Below are 15,589 nucleotides of genomic sequence, written 5' to 3'. Positions count from 1 at the left end.
GGAGTTCATTGCCAGCATCACACATAATTCATAAAGATAAGATTATTCAGCACTATGCTGGGAATATTTTAGTTCTGATAGTACTAAATAATAAGATTAGTAATTCAGGATGTGACAAGAAGAGCACTGTCTACAAGAAGATCTTTTACAGTTCTTATCTCTGAACTGTTTACGACTTATGTGTAACAGCAAAAAGCAACAGGTTTAAGCTTGCAACTCAAGTTTGTAGTTTTTCCTCCACCATCACCCCTCAAAGCATAGACAAAGCTACGTGACATTTGAATACTGTGACCAAAGAAAGGCTCATTTTTGCCACAAAATTTCTTCAGCTAGAGCAAAGCTGTGCTACAGTCTTGCCAAAAGACAAGTGTAGAAGACGCAGAAGTTTCCACTTACATTGCCTTCTGCCAGGAAAATAAATAAATAAGCTGCCTTTCTTGAGTGCTCACAGATAAAAGAAATTGGGTTTCCAGGTGCAAGTTTGCAACATGATAGCCAGTACGAGGAAACTGAGATAAACTCACACCAATGCAGCTCTGTTGCTCAACAAGATAGGCCAGCTACACCAACATAAAACTGCTTCACATTAGTAAAAAAAAAGTTGAAAGGATGTTCTTAATTTTTAAGGACAGTTTAAATTGTGTGCACACGAGCACAGCTGCAGCCAGCAATACCCAGCAGCCTTTGGGACCCCAGCAGGGTGCAGCGCCATGCCAGGCTGCCCCACAGCATCCGTGGCTCTGTCCCTACAGAACATACATGCTTTTTAATGGTTGTTTTGGTCTGCATAAACTAGATTTCTCCTGAAGGATGCTAAACTAGAAAATACACACTCCATCTCAAAGTTCACCAAATATGGTCCAACCTTTAAGAACCGTAAGGGTCCAAACCAACAAATCCCATCTGATTTGCCCAGTTTAGCAGACTGGGCAAGTTGTGCCTTAGCTATAATTACTGACGTACTAATGGTTTAGAGCTGGGGACTTATCACCACCACGTTCATCAAGAGCCTCTTCCACCATGTCAAATCAGTGGTTACTTTAATAAGACTGAGCAATCAATGTGCCACTTCTGAAATAAGTGGGAGAAACAACTAAAAAAAAAGCCATTCTTTGAACTAAAATGTGGAGATAAGTTGTAAAACTAAACTATGATCTCTTGTAAAAGTCCACTCATTTTGGGCCTGCACTTCATACAACTGTGGAAAGTGCCAAGATGATTTTAAGCACTAAGACTAGTATGCTGTAATAGGACAAATAAAGGCAATATGAAAATGTTATTTCCATTATTTTTTTTTCTCCTGGGACAATCTGAAATAACACAAATGTTCGTGAGACCATGGAATGCTTAGGCAAACCAACAACAGCAGGTGTTTAAAAACATTTAACTCCTTACAGAGAGCTACTTGCATTGCCACCACCAATACCCGAGGCAAACATCAGAGCTGCTGGCACAGACAACTGCTGTGCAGAAAGTTCTGCAAGCACGGCAGTCGTTTCACAAATACTATCTGACACTATTTCAAAAAGTTCTGTGTTAATCCCAATTCCCTTCAGCACACAATAAGCCTGCCACTTGAACTCAAAGGTTGAAGGATGACAGATGCAGCCAATGGTGCTGTGATCACTGCCATAGGGAAGTTTTAGTTTGGGGACCCCACAGCACCAGCAGCACAGGACCATCCCCAGCCACAGAGATACACTGGAGAGAGGCAAGCAAGCAACAAAGCCAGCCCAGTCACACTGACCAGGCATGCTACACGTGGCCAGAGTCTATCAAGCAGGCAACAGGTAGTTTCTCTCTCAATTATGCTCAATTTCTGATCTGTGCTGTACAGCAGCCCAGAATAAGATTGTGCTCTGCTGATTCTGACTAGCTGAGGTTTTTAATCCGCTGTAACATCATCAGTTTACAGATTAACATGAAATGATTTCGCTATGATAACGGTACAAGTTCAACATCAACACACCTGTCTCCTAGCAGCAGTAACAACCAGCTAGAAATACCTGTATGTCAAGGTAAAAAGGCGTTACCCCAAAAGGTAAACAACAATACAGGAATAAACACCACCAGGAGGCTTTTGAGCAGCAGAGGGAAAACCATGAGGAACCATGAACAATCCAACTCTATGAACAACTGCATCCTGTTTGCCAGTGTTTGTTTAAACTTTTACAACTTCTAAACTAAATTCACTTTTCAGAAACACTTCACTGTTACAAACATCCCTGCGAAGGAAGCGCTCCTGCCTTCCCACAGAGTGGAGTCTGAGAGCAAAGAAAAGTATAAACACCAACAAGAACCTCCAGGCGTCTCTCAGGACGAAGCATTAACCATCATTCTCTGTAGCAGCACTTCCTTCAATACTGTACTTTTCCATAACGCTGACCGATGCTGATCCCATTAATCAAACATGGGATTGCAAGACAGGACCCACTTCCATACCAGGAGCTTACAGACAGCACTGAAGAATACCCTGTGAGGGCACAATTCACCAGCTATCAGGACAATGGAAAGTGTTATGTTGCCACATTCAAATGACGTGTTTTTTAAAGCATGCTTCCATAAAGAAAACAAAGCCTCTTGCTTCACACTTAACATAAAAGGCATGTGGTCAAACCTAAATCAAACAACCCACGCAGCAAAGCAGTGCCATGGGACTTAAAACAGACTGAGACAATGACATAACTTAACTTTACATCTTAGAAGATGGACATCTAAGACCATTTCATTTGCAGATTCACATTCAAAAGACAGTGAAATAGTTTACCATCTCTGCAGCTCCTAGAGGGCTTCCTGAAGTTCAGAGCGCACCACTACTCTCTAAGCAACACTGAAAATGCTACAGATAGCATTCATCCTACAGTTCCAGCTGCTTAAGGATCAAGAATCAGAACTCGTCAAAACCACAACATTATTGTCACTCATTCTCTGCAGTTTTGCATTCATTCCCTCCACTGCTGGTAAGAACTCCCATCTCAGACAGCACCAATTGCTTTCCACTAAAGAGAAAGAGCCTCAACTGTCACAGAGCCAGAATATCCCACTGAGAGTGCCACCCAACTCCATCAACCTCTTTCCAACACTAAACTCAGTGAAACACAAAGCTCAAGCTGCTCAGAAGTTACTGTTTAGAGGGATGCGTTGAAGTCACATTTTCCTGGAAAGAAAACACAGAAAAGTACAACATTTTTCACCCTAACTCACAGCAAGATACTCAACACAATTAATTCTACATGCCACACAGGTTAAAGGCCTGACCTAGCACATTTTACAATATATTTGTATACACCGATCACTGTGTAAATCAGTGACTGCACTCACCAGTGCCACATTTCTGATGTAACTTATTAACGAGAAGTTCAACCAAAGGGTTTCAGAATTCTCTCTCTCAAAAAAAAAAAAAAAGCATTAAAATTTTTTAGAGATGATGTAAAACTGATTCCACCCCACCACCAAGGAGCAAGGCAGAAAGCAACCTTACATCAGCCGAGGTGGAACTTCAGCCTGTATCACAACAACAAAACCTACAAGAGTGAAGAAAACAAAAGCCTAGAAGATGAATAATTCACCGAGCAAAGATGCAAAAAGTTACTACTAGATAATGAAATCACACCTTATGGACCTAATTAAAGGAGCTGCTGAGGAATGAATGAAGCTAAGTAAGCCAAGGAATAAAAAAAATCCCAACAATTTCCCAACACACAGGATTAAGAAGTGTAGAACTCTGAAAGTGTCAGCATTAGGGAAACAAAGTTGTGGCTGAAATTCAGACGAGAGCAGCAGCTCCCCTGCTCAGCTCTGTAGGCAGCCAGAATTTCCAACCAGCAGCACAAACCACACAGCCCGCAGTAGCCTCCTCAGCAATGGGTTAAACTACAGATAAGGGAGAAACAACACAAGTGCAGTAGGACAAAACAGACAGAGGAAAAGAAGTTCAAATAGAAAATCTAAGGGATACATTTGGGATACATTTACAAAACTGAGAGGACAAGAAGAGCCACAAAAGAACGAGAAGCTCCTGAGGCAGCAATAGAATGCTGTAAGCATGATAAAACAACTCCTTGAAAGCTGGAAGGGAGGAAAAAAAAACACTCAGAAGACACACTTAAAGCAACAGCAATCCAGAAGTTAATCCACATCTCAAAAAAAAAAAAAATAGAAATTCTGACCAAAGGAAAAAAAAAAACTCTTCAAACCTAGAACACAGGAGCGAAACAACAGTAACACATTTGATCACAGAAAAAATAGGTGGTGGATTACACATTCCCAGCTGTATCTTCCCAGTTCAGTGCCACTGCTTACCCCTACACCTGTGGCCCTCCAGCTGGCACTTTGCAGTCTCACATGCAGCCGTGGATGATGTCCCACCTTGTCCCTGACCCCACGGCACAAGAGGCTCAATGAACCACAATTGAGAGCAGAAGGCACCTACCACAAGTACCAACGTTTTATTAGCATCACTAACACTTTCTTCATACACCGTAGAGTAACGAAGTGCACAGTTTTTAATCAACGGAACATAAATAAACCCTATTGAAATTGGGGAGGAGAAAAAAAAAAACCTCCTGTTTCCAGATACCTATAAGACTGATTTTTGCTAAGGGAGACATCACATTTACATAAAGCATGAAACTTCAGCTTCACCTGAACTGAACACGCGTGTTTTCACAAGAATGACTGCTCAGTTCCCGCAATGTTTCTGGATTAATAACCAATGTGACACCCTACAGCCTGAGGCACGAGGGCTGTGGCAGCGAAGCACAGCTCGCAGATCTCTCACGGTGACTGCAGCCATCACAAAAGCTCCCACCTCACTCCTTTCACCTCCCGCTCTCCCACTCTGGGGAGCAAACAGAGGCCAAACTCCGCACTGGAGCACATACAGGTGCGTATTACTCAGTGAGTGCTTCCACTGAGCAACATTACGGATGGGGAGCGTTAAAAAAAAATTAAAAAAATAAAGCCGTTCTTCCTATTTTTCTTTCCACAACACTGATTTACGCCTTAGATTCAGGGAAGCTGACGCTTAATTCCTACAGTTAGCGAGGACTGATACATTTAAGAAGATGAGAATCCCACCGCGAAGGTTTGCTGTCTGGAGGAGCCGCCAGAGAGGCCCCGCAGCCGCGGCCCTGCAGCAGCCGGGGCTGCAGCGTGCAGGTGCCCCACGCTCGGAGTGCAGCTCCGGAGCACGGCTCCGCTGACGGATTACACACCGGCAAGGTTTAAACAGCGAATCTCTCAGCGGCGTTATCCTCACGGCCACGTCAGTATTCCTCTCCAGGCGAAGCCGTGCCTCCCGCAGCCGAAACGCGCCGGAGGTGTAGCCAAGGTTACACAAGGAGATCTTCGCTTAAGTTGAGCGGTTCCCATTCCGCGTCGCCGCTTCGTACACGCGAGCGGCTGCGTTCATTAAGCGAGCCGAGGCGGCACCGCGGCGACCCCGCCGTGCTTAAGGCAGTTATTTCTAAATACAGCACGGGAACATCAGGACGAGACCGCACGAAGGATAACGTGGGGGAAGAGCGGAGAAACTCGGCCAAGGCGGGCAGCCCTGCTCCCACCCCCCGCACCTCTGCCCGCGGCGCGGCCCGGGCTGCTCCCACGCGCCCCGCACCGCCGCGCCTCCCAGCGCCGGGCTGCATGCACCGAGCAGCGCCGACGCCGCACCGCGCCCGGCCGGCTATTGGGAACAAGAAGGAGGGGGAAAAAAGAAAGAAAGAAAGAAAGAAAAAGAAGTAGAACTCGCAGCGCCGAGCGGACTAGTTACCGGCCGGCTCCCGAGCGCAGACCCCGCGCAGGGGGAGTGCTGCCCAGGGACGGCTCCCCGAGGAGCGCGGCCGCCCCTCGTCTCCCGCCGGGCTGCGAGCCCTCCCCTGGAGCACAGCCGCGAGCCGACCCCGGGGCTGGGCGCTGCTCCCCCTGCCCGCCCCCTCGCTCCGCGCCCGGCTCCAGCGGGCGGGGGTCGGCGCCGAGCCCGCCGCTCGCTCTCGCCCGCAACTCACCCAAGAAAGTTGCCGCGGAGGCTGCCGGCGGCTCTGCCCCACCGCGCTGCAAGGCTGCGCTCCGCGCCCGGGATGAGCTCACCCCGCCGCCCGCTCCGCTCCTCTCCTCTCCTCCCCGCTCCTCTCCGCTCCGCCCGCCGCAGCTCTCGCGAGAGGGCCTGCCCCGCCGCCCGCGCTTCGGAGAGGCGGGGCGGGGGCGAGCGGCCCGCGCGCGTTCCCATAGCAACGGCCAAGCGCCGGGCCTAGCGGGCGGCCGCGCGTCGTCCCCGCCGCTCCCCGGGCACGGTCCGCTCCCCTGGGCCCATCTGCCGGCCCCGGCGCTTGCTTGGAAGCCCGGGGAGCCAGGGGGAGGAGGTGCCGCGGGTCGGCCCCGGAGGGGAAAGCCCTTGCTTTGTCCGAGGCTGCCACCTGCCTCGTGGCCCGGAGCGGGCTGGGGGGTGAGGGACACGGAGTCTCCCCTCTCCGTCTGCACGCGGTTACCCATACATGTAAGGCTTGGTGAAGGAGCCCCTCAGGGCATACCCTGTGCACCTCAGCGTATCTCCACTCAGAACCCCCCGCACTTATATTTATTCATATAATTTTAATCACTTTTGTCCTTATGTCAAATTCCAGCCTCTTGAAAACACATAGAGAGAAGGGTGACTGGCACAAAGGCAGAACCTCACAGCGCTATGCAGACAGCATTACATCAACCTCTTTTACTGCCAAATTAAATTGAATTCTCTCTCTAGATATCAGCCGTAGAGAACAAGTTAATGATGAGGATAGATGTGACAAAAGGAGCTTACATCAACATCACCCCTTTTCCTCTTCTGCAGAAACTGTTTGTAAATGGCCAAAATGCTTAACAAATTGAGCTGTGGAAACTCTCCCTGGACAATGCTGACTGTCATTGCTGTCCTCGTCTTGAGACAACATTAGCAATCTCAGTTAACTAATGTAACCGAAGCTTTCCCTGAGCTGCCTCTGAAATTAGGGCACTCCAGAAAATATCTCAGACTGGGGCTGGCGAAGTTCCAGCAGCATGCAACACGGTGATAGCTGCCGGAGCAAGGGAGCTGCAGTGAGCAGCTGCCCCGCTGCTGCTCCACTTCCACCATACACCCACTTTCCTGGAAGATTTGGACAGTGACAATGGATATTTATGCACCGACCTAAATGACTTAGGAGCACCGTAAGATGTTCCTGATGGATCTTTAGTACTGATGTTTAAATACCCCAGTGAGAGCTACTCTAAAAACACCTGGGTGAATTTCCAAAGAGCAATCACTCTCTTATGGGTTCTCCATCCTGAGGTCTTGACTCCAGCAGGTGTTACAGGGTCACCAAAACATTTCCTATCTCATCTTGCCAAGTAGAAGGAATGTTCTAGATGAAAGAAATGATCTCAGTGCTGCTCTGGCACAGAAAAAAAAAATGAGTTAGCAGTCTAGAATGATGGATAGGAACATTTCAGCGTTAGCAATCTAAAATGACAAACAGGAACACTTCAGGCATTTAAGTATATATTTTTTGTATGTCGCCTAGCTGAAAGGCTAAGTGCGTTTTACAGAAATTAAGAGAAATGTTTCTTACTGGTAACCCAAGGGAAGCACAAACTGGCTTTCAGTCTTGAAGTATAGAAATACAGCAGTGCTGGATGTGACTACAGCATCAGGAAGCGTGGAGTTCGTGTGATTCCTGAATTTGTCCCGACTAGAATAATTCAGATAGCAAAGCAATGTCTGCCAAGCTGCTTAGTGGGGCTAGTGCATTCCCAGATCCTTTTCTGTGATCCCTCTGCACACGCTTCTGATGTGCCCAGTCCCAAGATGCAAGAGGTACTCAGTGGGGTCAGGCAGGGAGCGAGGCTCTGACACCACGGCTCAGCCTAGCAAATGCCATTTGAGCTTCGTCCCGGGCAGAGGCCCACACCCTTGGCTGCAGCACAGGCTGGGGCTGGTTCCTGGGCACCACAGGCTCTCCCCAATTCCCATGCCTGAGGTCAGCACTGAGCAGGGCCAGGCATCGCAATGGGGATGCAGGCAATGGGACCTGGCTGAGATTCTCCCCTTACTGTGCTCTGCCCACACACGGTGCTGACACTGCACCGAGGGGAGCAGCAATGCTCAGGAGCACTGCATGCTCACACAGGCCTCAGGATAGCCACAGCTTGTTTTCTTTCTTTTCAAGGAAGCATAAACATTTTTATGCCTTTGCAATTAAGTAATAACTAAGTTGGTTTTGTGGGGAGAGAGGGATGAAGAATTTACGGTTTAGTCCTTGCCTACGTAAGGACATGGTCAGAATGGCAAGTCTAGAACAGTTCAGTGGGTGGGCATTTATTATGGAATAAGAAGAGTTTTATTCCAAAATAAGTCCCATACTTCAATAGTGCATAACTAATTCTAGAATAAAAGAACTCTTTCCCCTTTGATAGAGCACACACACATAAGCCTCTCCTTGAGTGGCTATTGCTGAATGAATGATGCACAGTCGTCGTTTCAGTTTCTCTGTGTAGACAAGCCCTAAGAGTTCCTGAATGCTAATCCTTTTTCTGCCACTAATGTGCTGTGTAACCTTGGGCAAGTCACTACGTTTCTATTTTAATATTCTCATTTAAACAGAAAGGGAAAATGATACAGTTATTTACCTCAGAGGAGTGAGGTGAGAGTAAATTAATTAACATTTATGTTGCTCTCTGAAGACTTAGTGTTATGAAAGGGTAAGTACTAGGACTGTTTCTGATTAGGGCTGGCCAGAGCTCCTGGAAGCACGGGGAAAATTTGACTAAGAATCCGAACCACCCTGAAACAGAATGCATTATTTATTCATTGATGAACAATGAACATGTGAAAATTTTATACAGCACACTCTTCCAAGAAGGAAAGCATTACAACTTGGATATACAATGCACCAGAAAAACAGATGAAGTAATTCACATGTAGATTGTTCACAGGAGCCCGAGACCGGTCAGTGAGTTTCAGGATACGGAAAAAGTCCATACTCTCATCCTTCATCTCAGGAAATCAGGGTATAAAGGGAAGGTTTTGGAGTATTTTCTAGCACTACTGGCTTAGGGCTTTTAGAGAATTCTCTTTAATATGAATGATCTCTTTGATCCAGAGCACATAAGCCACTACACTGTCATAGCATTGGACAGTTTTGCTTTGGGGCACTGGGGGCAGGAACAAGAGGCCAGCTTTGGCACAACTGCAGCATCTTGTGAACTGTAACTTCTGTGTTCTTTTTTTCACTCATTAACAGGCCTTTCCTGACAAGAAGTAGATATTAGCATTCACTGACTTCACCAGTTGCAGCTCCATGCAACATGTACCGTCAACTCTGAACTATAAAGGAAGGAGACCAAGGTTTTAAAGCAACCCTTTCTGCAGCCTACAAAAATTCACCCTGAATTAAATCTGTTCCACTTAATTGGCATGAGTAAATACTGTCTGGGCATAAAATATTTGATGTCATTAAAACTTGGGGTGAGAAATACACAACAGTTAGAACATGAAAAAAAAAATGCAACTTTAAAGAAATGTTTCTGAATGTGGTGCATTTTATTTAGTAGAAATATTGAAGAGTTTACTGCAAAAAGGATTTGAAAAGAAGGAAAAGATGCATGAGCATTTGCAACAAAGCAGCAGCACGGAAGAGGGTGAAAGTGGGCACAGAGGCCAGTGCAAAGGGATCAGTAAGTCGGAAGTACAAAATTAATTGATCAGTGTCAAGTCTGACAGGCCGGAATTGTGACCTACCAGCTGTCTGTGGGATCATGGGGGCACACATGCCATTTCATTTTCCTTCTGCTAAGCCTGTCTGTCCTCCTCCACGGCCAGTAGGCTCTTTCTCATAGTTTGCACTGATCTGCATCATTCTCTGACATTTCACACTGCCAAGCCACTGGAATAGGGAAAAAGAGGCCCAGAAACAGTATCAATGGGAACCACTTAGTTCATAGGCAGGTACGTATGTAATCCTCAGAAAAGAAATTGCAAAATGCATACACACAGAGCAAGACTACATTTATAGAGGCACCACTGCACACAGATGTCAACTATATGAATCAAGAAGTCTTTTCAAGAGTAAAAATGCAGTTAATATCCTTAACTAATATTAAATAAATAAATATAATTGGATGGACATAAAATATCATTTTGCTTTTAATTCATTACCTGGAAAAAAGTGACATACCTCATTAGACCACAGCCCACTAGTTCAGCATTATGTTTCAAACAGCCATAATATTACAGGCTTAGGAGAAAGTGGAAGAAAAGAGCAGGAAAATTAGAGATTCTCTTTGCCTGAAAAGAAGGTAATGCAAAAGGAACTTTGGTGAAGAGAGTGTTCTTCTGTTTCCAGTATTCTGTTGATGTGATGCAGCATCAGTCATCAAATTATGCTATTCAAATATTTTAAAGTAACAGAAGCAGCAAACACAATCCAGAAGAACTCCAAAGGGCTTTTGGAAAGTGTATTTAACATAAAACTCCCCTCCCATACATTAAAAGATTAATGATGAAAAGTCAAACACTCAGAAGTAATAAAAGCCAAATGCCATCTGCTTATACCATTATTTCAGATTCCTTGAACACACACACACACTTTATAATATAAATTGTAATTGTAGGACTACACAACTTTCTCCACAGATCCTCTGAAGCATGGGGAGTCGGAATGCAGCTCCACACCTTCCTTTCTTGCATACTCTTGTCCACTAACAAGAGTGGAGAATGTACTGCCAACAAAGTCAATCTAGAGTATTCATCAGAACTGAATATTTCACTACCAGTAATGAATGCATCGTTACCCCTTTCCTGTAACATTATATTATTATCCTCATTTTCCAGATTAAATAGCTAGCCATCTTCATTTCAAGGAAGCACAGCTCCCCAGGAATTCACCTGTAACTGTGAACGCCTCTGCAAATCAAACCCCTAGCCCTGCAGAAAGGCTGCTTCTTAAGAGACACTGTAGGACAGCAAACACAGGCACTGCTAATGGAAGAAGCAGATCTGTCCACTTCACACCCTGCTTCTTCTCCCTGCTTGCATATTCCTGCCTCAACCTTTGTCCTTCACAGCTGTCTGTATGACTCTACAGCGAAGTGACTCAGAGGACTGATCCAGCTAGAAACTAACATAGCAGGAAAAACACCATCAGCTTTCAGCCAGATGAGCTTCCTGATCCGTTTTCAGTGTGGCCTCACAATTATCTTTGTACAAGAGAGGACAAGACACAGGAACAGGCGGCCACAAGGGCAGGCAGGCTGGATTGCCTTTCTCACTGGTGGTGCCATTTTTTCACTGGATAAAAGTGTTTGTTGAACTTCAGCATAAGGAGCACAAACTCACTAGTTAAGAAGTTTCATTTAAGGTTAGACTCAAAAAAAGGCACAGAAGGTGGAACAGAGAACAGTAGTGGTAGTAGATGATGTCTCATTTCTGCCTCAGCTGCCCTTTTGCCTTGGGACTACCAATCTCTCTGTGCTTCTGTGGGATTCTTCTTCACTGCTGAAACTTGCACACTGCATTTAAATCCAATATCTAAGTTGGCATTCCTCTTCACAGATGTCCAGAGCAGCTTATATCCAGAGAAGGATGTGACATTCTATTACGAAAATGATTGCATTATTTAAGACGTCAGCTGAAATGAGGAAGTGTGCTTTGATTCTTGCTACAAGGGTTGTTCTTCTCTATTTGGAAGAACACATTCTGGAAGATACTCAGAAACAGTCCAAACAGCATCTCAGGACTGATATGCTCTTTCACTGGCACACCCAAACACACACACACACAAATCCTTTCTTTCTTTCTAGGAAATGGCAGAATTTCAGCAAAACTGATGGAGTACACTCCCAACAACAACAGCTCAGAACAGCATGCTGAAGGCAGGTGCCTGGGAAGCGGGAGGCGTCACTGGAGATTCATCTGGTCCCAAGAGAAATGTAACCCAAGAGTCCTTTATCCCACACAACTTCTGCCCACTGTGGCAGAAAAGAACGGCTCCCTTTCTGCTGACAACAACTCAAAATGAAAGTGACCTCTCCCTTGTATTTGCAGTAAGCATTTACCTTTAGCAAAGGATTCCAAGGTCTGAAAATTAAAGAACGAAATATCTCGTAGTCTTATCTTGGATTTTAATAGTTGACTTATTTAAAAACAGAGGAAAACAAATAAACAGTACCTCTAGCGATGTCTAGGAAGTTTAAGCAGAACACTCAAACTCAAATGATTAATTCTGATGAAAATATAAAACAGAAAGCTTTCAGACACATTTCATTTTTGTATTTTCATAATTCAAGTTGACTATTTTCTAAACTACTTTATATGCAATTAGTCTGAAATATGGTTTTCTAGCTCCCAGTTTTCTGAACAAAATATAAAATGACATAGTTATTAACCTTTGGGACATCTCTCCTACACACAACAGAATTAAATTCCACAGAAAACTGAATAGCATTGGGAGAAATTCCAAATGACTTGCCATTCATTTGTTTGATGGATAGTTGGGCTAGCTCTCACTTTTTTACAGAGCTGCCAATCATCGAGTTCTGGGATGTATTCCGAGAACTCACTTAGAATCACAAATTGCAGTCACAGGCTTCCGTGGCTAAAGCTGTTGTGGAAGAACCTATTACTTAAGAGAAGGAGATGGTACTGTTTCCAAGGGAGGGTAATATTGTGGTGTCAGTGGCTTCAGCTTTTCAGCACAATAAGTTGCTTCTTCTAATATGACATTTAAAGAAATGTTATCTGTTTAGGAGTCTGTTCTCTCAGAGGATTTCTCTACCGATGTTGAAACTCAAACTGAGATCACCATAATAGATAGAGAGAGGGAAATTGTTATATCAGTTTGCTTATTCTGCATTTGGCAACTCTGAATGCTCAATTTCATTCTTTCCATAGCAAAGGGTGTTAGTCATTCTGTCGTTTGTCTGAGTTTTTCATATAGCAGGAGGAAGAGGGAAAAACAAGTTGTGATTCTTGACATCCAAAAACTGACACAAGGATTCTGGAATGTGGTTAAAATGTGAAATTATTTTCCCTTTTTCTTTTTTTTTTTTTTTTCTAAAGAGTTTCCTCTCCTATTGTTACTATGCATATTGTAAAAGTCAACATGTTCATGAAGTCAATAAGGCCAGTTATGCTAAGTAGTTATACTTCTATTTTAGTATAACTGCTTCAGTTATTATAGGAGCTACACATGGTTCATCCTACATTACCATGAGTCACCAGATTGTTCTGTACAACTCAGGCTTGAATGCCACCTTATCTGTTGGGAAAAGGGCTTCCCATCTCATGTCAACTCTGTCAACACGATATAGGGAAAAAAATCAGGATCTCTTCTCCCTTACTATCTGTGCCATAGAGTCTCTATAAAAGGAGTGACTTTGCCTCCAGCCACCACCCTCGCATCATCACGGTCCAGTCAGCCTCTCTGCCCTCACAAGGTCTGAAAATCTTATTGCAGGATTTAGATGTTTTCCTGGAAGAGATTTCTAAATCTTTTCACAATTTGGAACGCCCCACTTGCAAGGGCGTTGAAGCAACAAGGCAACAAGGAGCCTCCACAGGCTTCAGTTGTTTTGAAGTCATCTTCCAGATATTTTTGCCAAAGAAATCTCCACTGTTAAAGGAGCAGATTAGAACTTCAGTTGAACTGAAGTTCAACCTATAACTGCAGTTAGATTTTAAGAACAAGTAGGAAACTGAAATAAACCTTGAAGGATAAGTGCCTGTCTTTCTGTAAGAAAGATGGATTTTTTTTCTCCTTTGCAGTTTATCTTTCATATGAAAAACATGAAAGTGGGAGAATTGTACCTTCGTCTTGTTTCACAGAACTTCTTCACCATAAAACTCTCCAATACGCTGTAATGTTACAACTGAATGTTGCAAGGCTTTTATTAACTCGTTACGTTGTAGTAACACTTACCTCCGACTAACCGACAGCCAGAGTAACTGCAGAAACTAAGGAATTATTTCAAATAAATCAATGAGCATATATGTACGATGTATTATTTTCAGTAACACAAGTGCACCAGTATAGATTTTTGCTGCTGCAAGGAAAACAGAAGGGGCTGGCCTAGCACAGCGCTCCACCAGGTCTGCTGAATCATGGAGGCTCTGAAAGTATCCTGTGGCCTGAAAACTATATTCTCTGGAGATATCCTCTTGCTGCTTAATAAACCTATTCTTCTCAAAGGTCGAGTTTTCTGTCTTGCAAATTCAAGTCTCACAGAAGTTTCACAAGCAGAATCAATAAAATAATTTCTATCATACAGTGTGGTTTTAAAGTATGGCAGCCTGGTTTGCTGGTACAAGTGCTCACTGAATGCTGAATGTCTTTTAAATTAGCTTATAAAATCATATAGAAATTATTTACAGATGGAAGCCCAAGAGTATTTGTGTAAACCTTAGTTGGATGTGGCCACAGCATGTGGCCATGCTGGGACTTAGGGAGTTGGAGGCACTGACATCATTTCAGGACCATCAAATCCCAGCAATGTTAGAACCTCAGAAAAAACACACAAAGGCTTCTGAAATGGGGCCTCTGGTAATTACCTGGGGGAGGAAGCTGAGAAAAAAAAATTGCCTGGAGACATTATTAAGAAAAAAATCTTCCGTAATTGCTAGGGGACTAATGAACTACATCTCGGAATGCCAGCCTGCCAGCCTAAGTCCAACTGCCAAAATGCACATTTCATTTCAGTGAAAGCAGAGAAGTTATGTATTTCAGTGTATATATATATATATATATATATATAATTTAATGGTAAACAGTTGATTTTTAGTTTAAATAACATTTGACTCTGAAGAAAAAGTTATCTACAATTTTTATTCAAGAAAAGTTTTAAATCCTACCTAATGCCCTACAGAACCGATTCAGAAATTAATGAGGCTACTTTACATGTAGGTATATATTTCCTTCAGTCAAAACTGAGAGGGAGAGTTTGTGATATTCTTGGCAGTTCTGGTCTAGAACAACCAACATACTTGTATTTCAGGTTGTTGTAGCTGTAGAATTCCCTGTCCCAGTTTCTGATGAATAAATCCTTAGGTTTCTTTCTCAGTTTTCTGAAACTTCTCCTGGGATTAAAATCTCGGCCTGTCTTAATGAGACACCCTAATGACATCACTGCTCCTCCCTTCCTCCAGGCTTGCTTGATGTTTTCCTCCATGTTGAAAGGCTTCAAGTACCCAATGTTACCAGCACTAATTCCACGAGTGTTTCACGTTTAACAAAATCTCATCCTCCTTTTCCAGATGTTTAGCTTTCGTTTAAAAAAAAAAAAAAACCACCAAAAATTTCAAATGTCACATAGCAGAATAATGTAAGTTCTCCCAGTTTCTCTGTTCCTCCAGTCATCTAATGACACAGATAGATCTGCTGATCTATTTATGATGCACATGGATTGCGGGACTTCCTGTCTTGACATTTTCCTTAGAAGTTTAATGTTTTTTTATTTTCTTCATAATTTTACTTTTTATGGATGATTTCTGTACTCAGAATACATGCAGGGCTTCCATTCTTGCCCTGGTAGGCAGATATTTCAGTTAAATTTGCAGTGAACTAATTGTTTTTCTGTGATATTT

General features: G+C 43.8%; 1 protein-coding gene across 6 annotated transcripts in view; it reads right to left on the bottom strand.

The window, feature by feature from the left end:
• The window catches only part of SIPA1L1 (signal induced proliferation associated 1 like 1), a 198,792-nt gene extending 188,923 nt beyond the window's left edge, over nucleotides 1–9,869 (bottom strand). For 4 of the 6 annotated variants that reach the window (XM_065754728.1, XM_065754731.1, XM_065754730.1 and 1 more), the window contains exon 1: nucleotides 9,752–9,864. The gene's annotated coding sequence lies outside the window, so the exon portion shown is untranslated. Of the gene's footprint in view, nucleotides 1–9,751 lie in introns of all 6 variants that reach the window. The other 2 variants (XM_065754733.1, XM_065754732.1) reach the window with 2 other exon arrangements.
• Between the last annotated feature and the right edge of the window lie 5,720 nt (nucleotides 9,870–15,589).

The sequence above is a fragment of the Cyrtonyx montezumae genome, unplaced genomic scaffold (genome assembly GCF_038088225.1).
Source record: "Cyrtonyx montezumae isolate F1298 unplaced genomic scaffold, pur_monq_1.0 scaffold_10, whole genome shotgun sequence".
Taxonomy (NCBI): domain Eukaryota; kingdom Metazoa; phylum Chordata; class Aves; order Galliformes; family Odontophoridae; genus Cyrtonyx; species Cyrtonyx montezumae.
This window is presented reverse-complemented; position numbering and strand designations above follow the sequence as displayed.